The sequence below is a fragment of the Haliotis rubra genome, unplaced genomic scaffold (assembly GCF_003918875.1).
Source record: "Haliotis rubra isolate DU_JTF1 unplaced genomic scaffold, ASM391887v1 Scf14, whole genome shotgun sequence".
NCBI classification, from domain to species: domain Eukaryota; kingdom Metazoa; phylum Mollusca; class Gastropoda; order Lepetellida; family Haliotidae; genus Haliotis; species Haliotis rubra.
The window spans coordinates 4,235,564-4,241,563 of record NW_025765336.1 but is presented as its reverse complement, the minus strand read 5'-3'; the positions used below and the strand labels follow the sequence as shown (position 1 = coordinate 4,241,563).

The 6,000-nt window shown below is 47.8% G+C and overlaps 1 pseudogene; it reads right to left on the bottom strand.

Annotated features, from left to right (window-relative positions):
• Positions 1-436: 436 nt before the first annotated feature.
• On the bottom strand, positions 437-5,215 carry LOC124268804 (annotated as a pseudogene).
• Between the last annotated feature and the right edge of the window lie 785 nt (positions 5,216-6,000).

Sequence of the window (6,000 nt, the reverse complement as noted above, 5' to 3'; positions counted from 1 at the left end):
GTATAGTACTAAGGCCCCGTCAGTGATAGTACATACCTTGATGGCAGTATTTAGCGTTACAAGCCCCTGTGCCTCCAACCCCGCGTTCACTTTAAAGAGAAACAGAACACACCCGACTTTATTAATATGTTTAATCAAATAACAGACACTTAGGAGAACTACGGACACGTCAAAGATCTAGCGTATGTGTGTCTGGGCGTATATGTGTCTTGGCGTACAAGTGTCATGTCGTATGTGTCTTGGCGTATATGTGTCTTAGCGCATGTGTCATGTCGTATGTGTCTTGGCGTATATGTCTTAGCGCATGTGTCATGTCGTATGTGTCTTGCGTATGTGTCTTGCGTTTGTGTCTTGCCGTATGTGTCATGGCGTATGTGTCTTGGTGTCTTTGTGTCATGTGTCATTTCTCAGGAATTCTGTCTCCCGTAGACAATGTTCAGCACTCCCCTTCTTCCTCTCCTTCGCCATCAACAGAGTCGACTCCAACCTCCTCGTAGTCCTTCTCCAGGGCAGCCAAGTCCTCACGGGCCTCGGAGAACTCTCCCTCCTCCATACCCTCACGCACGTACCAATGGACGAAGGCTCGCTTGGCGTACATCAGGTCAAACTTGTGGTCAAGACGAGCCCAGGCCTCGACGATGGCCGTGGTGTTGCTCAACATACAGACAGCTCTCTGGACCTTGGCCAGGTCCCCGCCGGGGATAACAGTGGGTGGCTGGTAGTTGATGCCGACCTTGAAACGAGTGGGGCAATCGTCGACGAACTGGATGGTCCTTTTGGTCTTGATGGTGTCGATGGCAGCGTTGACGTCCTTTGGAATGACGTCACCACGATACAGCATGCAACACGCCATATACTTGCCGTGACGGGGATCACACTTGACTATCTGGTTGGCTGGCTCGAAAGCGGCGTTGGTGATATCTACCACAGACAGCTGTTCATGGTAGGCCTTCTCGGGGGGATGACAGGGGCGTAGGTAGCCAGAGGGAAGTGGATTCGTGGGTAGGGAACCAGGATGGTCTGGAACCCATTTAAATCCACGTTCAGGGTGCCATCGTACCTGAGAGGGGCAGTAATGGAGCTTACAATCTGACCAGTCAGACGGTTGAGGTTGGTGTACGTTGGTCGCTCAATGTCAAGGTTACGTCGACAGATGTCGTAGATGGCCTCGTTGTCGACCATAAAGGCGCAGTCGAAGTGTTCCATGGTGGCGTGGGTGGTCAGGACGGAGTTGTAGGGCTCCACAACAGCAGTTGACAACTGAGTGCCTGGGTAAACAGAGAATTCTAGCTTGGCCTTCTTGCCGTAGTCGACGCCGAGGCGCTCCGTCAACAGGGAGGTGAAGCCGGAGCCGGTGCCGCCACCGAAGCTGTGGAAGATAAGGAAACCCTGGAGTCCAGTGCACTGGTCAGCCAGCTTCCTGATCCGGTCAACGACGAGGTCGACCATCTCTTTGCCGATGGTGTGGTGGCCACGGGCGTAGATGTTGCCGGCGTCCTCCTTACCGGTGACCAGCTGCTCGGGATGGAACAACTGACGGTAGGTGCCGATACGGACCTCATCTGGCAGAAAAATCAGGCGCGTTAGACATAATAAAACAACCCCGGCTTCAGTTCGATCTTAGCGCTGTGATTGTCTTTACAGTGTGAGGGGCGGTAGGGTAGCCTGGTGGTTAAAGCGTTGGCTCGTCAGGCCAAAGACTCGGGTTCGATTCCCCACATGGTACAATGTGTGAAGCCAATTTCTGGTCACTCCCGCCGTAATATTGCTGGAATATTGCTAAAAGCGGCATAACACCAAACACACTCACTCACTCATGATCATTCACTCACTACAGTGTAATATTTAGGATCGTCTTAGCTGGTGATAATCGCCATTTACACTTCAAGACGTTCGATTTTAGCTTGAGGTGTCACCTTTAGTGACCATTTAATAAAGGCACATATAATACTGACGGTTTGTTCTTTGGGGTTTCTGCCTCGGTGGGGTAGCATAGTGGTTTATACGTTCTCTCTTCACGCCGCAGACCCGGGTTCGATTCCCCACATGGTACAATGTGTGAAGCCCATTTCCGGTCACCCCCGCCGTGATATTGCTGGATTACTGCTAAAAGCGGCGTAAAACCAAACTCACTCACTCACTTTGGGCTTCTTGTTGTTGCTGTTGTTGCACATGTTGTTCTGGATGCTCAGTCAAGAACATGGGTTAAAGGTAATCGTTTATTTACCGATAACGGTGGGTTCCAGGTCGACGAAGACGGCTCTGGGGGTGTGTTTCCCATCCCCGGTCTCGGTGAAGAAGGTGTTGAAGGAGTCGTCCCCATCCCCGGTGCTCTTGTCCGAGGGCATCTGACCATCAGGCTGGATGCCGTGCTCCAGACAGTATAATTCCCAGCATGTATTGCCGATTTGGACTCCGGCCTGACCCACGTGGATGGAGATGCATTCCCTCTGTAATATATATTAAAAATACACTCTTCAAAAAATGAAACGCACAGGCGTTTTCAGCAGGTCATTTCGATATATTTTGACAGCAATCGTCATTAAGACAATTCTTATGTTTGAATCCCGTTAATAATGTCGTGGTTGTTGTGTACAGCTCGCAAATGCATCCCAAAATGTGTTTGTATATGTTTGCCATAAAAAATGAAAACGATACATGAAAAGTGCATACAGAAAAAGTTATCCTCGTAATGCTCGTGCAGTGTGTCGGAAACATGAATAGCGACATCGACTATAAAACTCCAAACCAAATTCATCATTTCAGTATGAAATTTACAACCTAAACGAAGACCAAAAATGCCAGATTGAATGCTTCTGAACGAAATATCGCCATTGGACGTTTGGAAGCAGGGGAGTCCCAGTCTGCCGTTGCAAGACACTTCAACGTCCACCACCGCACCATATCTCGATTATGACATCGATATACCCGCTTCAATTCGACCCAAGATCGTCCCAGAAGTGGAAGACCAAGAGTGACCACTCCTGCTCAGGACCGATTCATCCGGGTGTTTCAGCTACGTCACCGATTTGCTAAAACGGAAACTGCAGGACAGGTGCCTGGTCTTCGAAGGAACCATCAGAAATCGTCTGAGAGAAGCGAGGAATTCGAGCATATCGACCTGTCCCGACACGACTACACCGACAACGACGTGTCCAGGAATGGGAACTGGCGACGCGTTTGGTTCAGCGATGAATCGCGTTTCCTCCTGCAACGACGGGGTGGGAGACAACGTGTCTATCGACGTCCACACGAACGTTTTGCGCCGAACTGCGTTCGACAGGTAGACAGACTTGGTGGAGATGGCGTCATGGTGTGGGGAGTCGTGTCCTACACGGGTAGATCAGAGCTAGTGGTGGTTCAAGGCAATCTTACAGCAAATCGTTACATCGACCAAATCCTGCGACCTCACCTCCTCCTACTTTTTAACCGCCAGGGGGAGGTGTTTCAACACGACAACGCTCTACCATAAACAGCTCATGTAACAGGTGCCTATCTCACCAATGCAAACGTCAATGTCCTTCCCTGGCCTTCCAAATCGCCTGGTCTGAGCCCGATCGAGCTTCTATGGGACGAACTTGATCGACGAGTCCGTAAACGTCACCATCGTCCTCGGACACTTGCAGACCTTGCCAACGCGTTCAGGGGCGTAGCTACCATTAATAAAAAGCCCGGGCTTACACATGATTGCTGCTAATAGGGATGGACAAGTCCTGAATACTATGTAAATATAATATCGGGCTTACAAGAAAAAATTAGCTTGCTACGCGCCTGGCGTTGCAGGAGGAATGGCGAAGAATTCCCCACGCAAAAATCGGACGATTTGTGCAATACCTTCCAAAGCGACGTCGGGCAGTGACGGGTGCAAGGAGTGGTGTCACCAGGTACTGACCTGAACGCCCCCTTGTGTCCACACATGTGCAGTGAGTGAACTGAGTTAATGCTGACAATGACAACATTACATATGTTCATCCGTGTGTCGAATTTCCCTCATCTATATTCCAGCTTAAGCGACTTGTGTACACTTGAATACGTTTAATACATTGCCTTATTTCTGACCTGTGCATTTCTTTTTTAAGGGTTTACATGGGACTGCTATATGCTCTCAGATTACTATAGTTGTTCTGTCATAAAGTGAGTGTGTGAGTGAGTTTAGTTTAGTTTTAGGAAATCGACTTTCAAATGTGTGAAAAACATGGATATCACGTAGTATTTGCATATTAAGCCATCCATTTCAGAAACTGAAACTCATAAGTATAAGTGATACATATTCATGCTTGAAGGTTGTATTATCATAGTTACGCAATGCTGAAACTGTCCATAACATTATCTACAACATTAAACTACATCATACCACAACACCAAACACAGGGGCTTGTCACGCCAAAACTAGCATCAAGGTATATACTGGCACCGCAAGGGTCTTAGCAATATAGACCCGTGAAGGTCCGGGTTAAAATGAACCTTCAGTAACCCATGCTTGTCGTAAGATCGGGTGATCAGGCTCGCTGACTTAGTTGACACATGTCATCGTATCACAATTGCGTAGATCGATGATCATTGTTGTTGATCATTGGATTGTCTGGTCCAGACTATCATTTACAGAACATCGCCATATAGCTGGAATATTGCTGAGTGCGGTGTAAAACTAAACTCACTCACTCACACATTGTGCCCATGTGGGAAATCGAAACCCCCACTGGCCCAATAAACACAAAGACGAACACAAACGCTAAAATGGTGTCCTAACTTATTGCAATAAGGATAGGCTGTGTTGTTCAAGTGTGGGCATGCATAACGATTTGAGTAATACATACCACAGTCATGACGTTTCTGTTGGAGGTGACGTGGCACTGGTAGTCGTGGTCACAGCGGATACTGTGGCTGGAGGTGTGGGTACTGTTGGTGTGCAGGTGGAGGCACCTGTACCGGCGTGTTCATTGGATGAGAAGACATCGGTGGTGGTGGCTGGTTGGGAGGTGGTAGTTGTTGCAGCTGTTGTTGTGGAGGCTGTCGTCGTCTCTGCATTGGAGGTCTGTTGCTGAGGAAGTCTTGCTGTCCAGTAGCTGATGCGACAGCGGCAGCCTGCAGAGCTGGGGGCGTTGTCTTGGTTATCAAAGTGGCAACCAAGTTGCTGAGCTGGTCCACCTTCGCTTAACACCAGCTGAATTACAGACCCGCGCAAAACGTATTCGGCACATGACGTAGTTTCCATAGACTTGCATGTTATTTCAGTGTAGCATAAATAATTTTCACGAAGTGAGTCTAAGATAGATCTATGTAAAGTTTGACAGGCAAATTTGAAATCATCTCTGCTCTGCGCACATAATTTCAGTTCAATTTTCCACCCATTATTTAACTAATGACATCACATTTATCAACTTATACGTATGGTTCCACAATGCCCAATCCCGTAGGCCGCCATGTTCAAGGCGTTCACGGCACTGTACACATGTTGATTAAATTGTTGCCATTCGATAAATAAGCAACGGAAAATTAAACAGAAATTATGCAATTGTAGGTAAGATGATTCCTCACAAATGTGCAAAATTTGACTTGGATCTTACGAAAAGTAAATTCATGAAAATTATTTATGCTACACTAAATTAACTTGTTAGTCTATAGAAATTACGTCAAGTGTCCGAATACTTTTTGCACGACTCTGTAGCTGTCAAGGACTTTTCAGCTGATGTTGCCTGATGCCTTGCTTCCTGTATGGTGGTAGTCTCTTTGTTGTAGACAATCTGCCGTATTTCCGAACACCATTTACTGCTACTGCCACGACAAGAGAAGGGAGGTTGAGGAATGTCGTAGTACCTTCAACTCTTGTAGCATAGGGGGCGGTTGGGTAGCCTAGTGGTTAAAGCGTTGGCTCGTCACGCCGAAGACCCGGGTTCGAATCCCCACATGGGTACAATGTGTGAAGCCCATTTCTTGTGTCCCCCGCCGTGATGTTGCTGGAATATTGCTAAAAGCGGGATAAAACCAAACTCAGTCAGT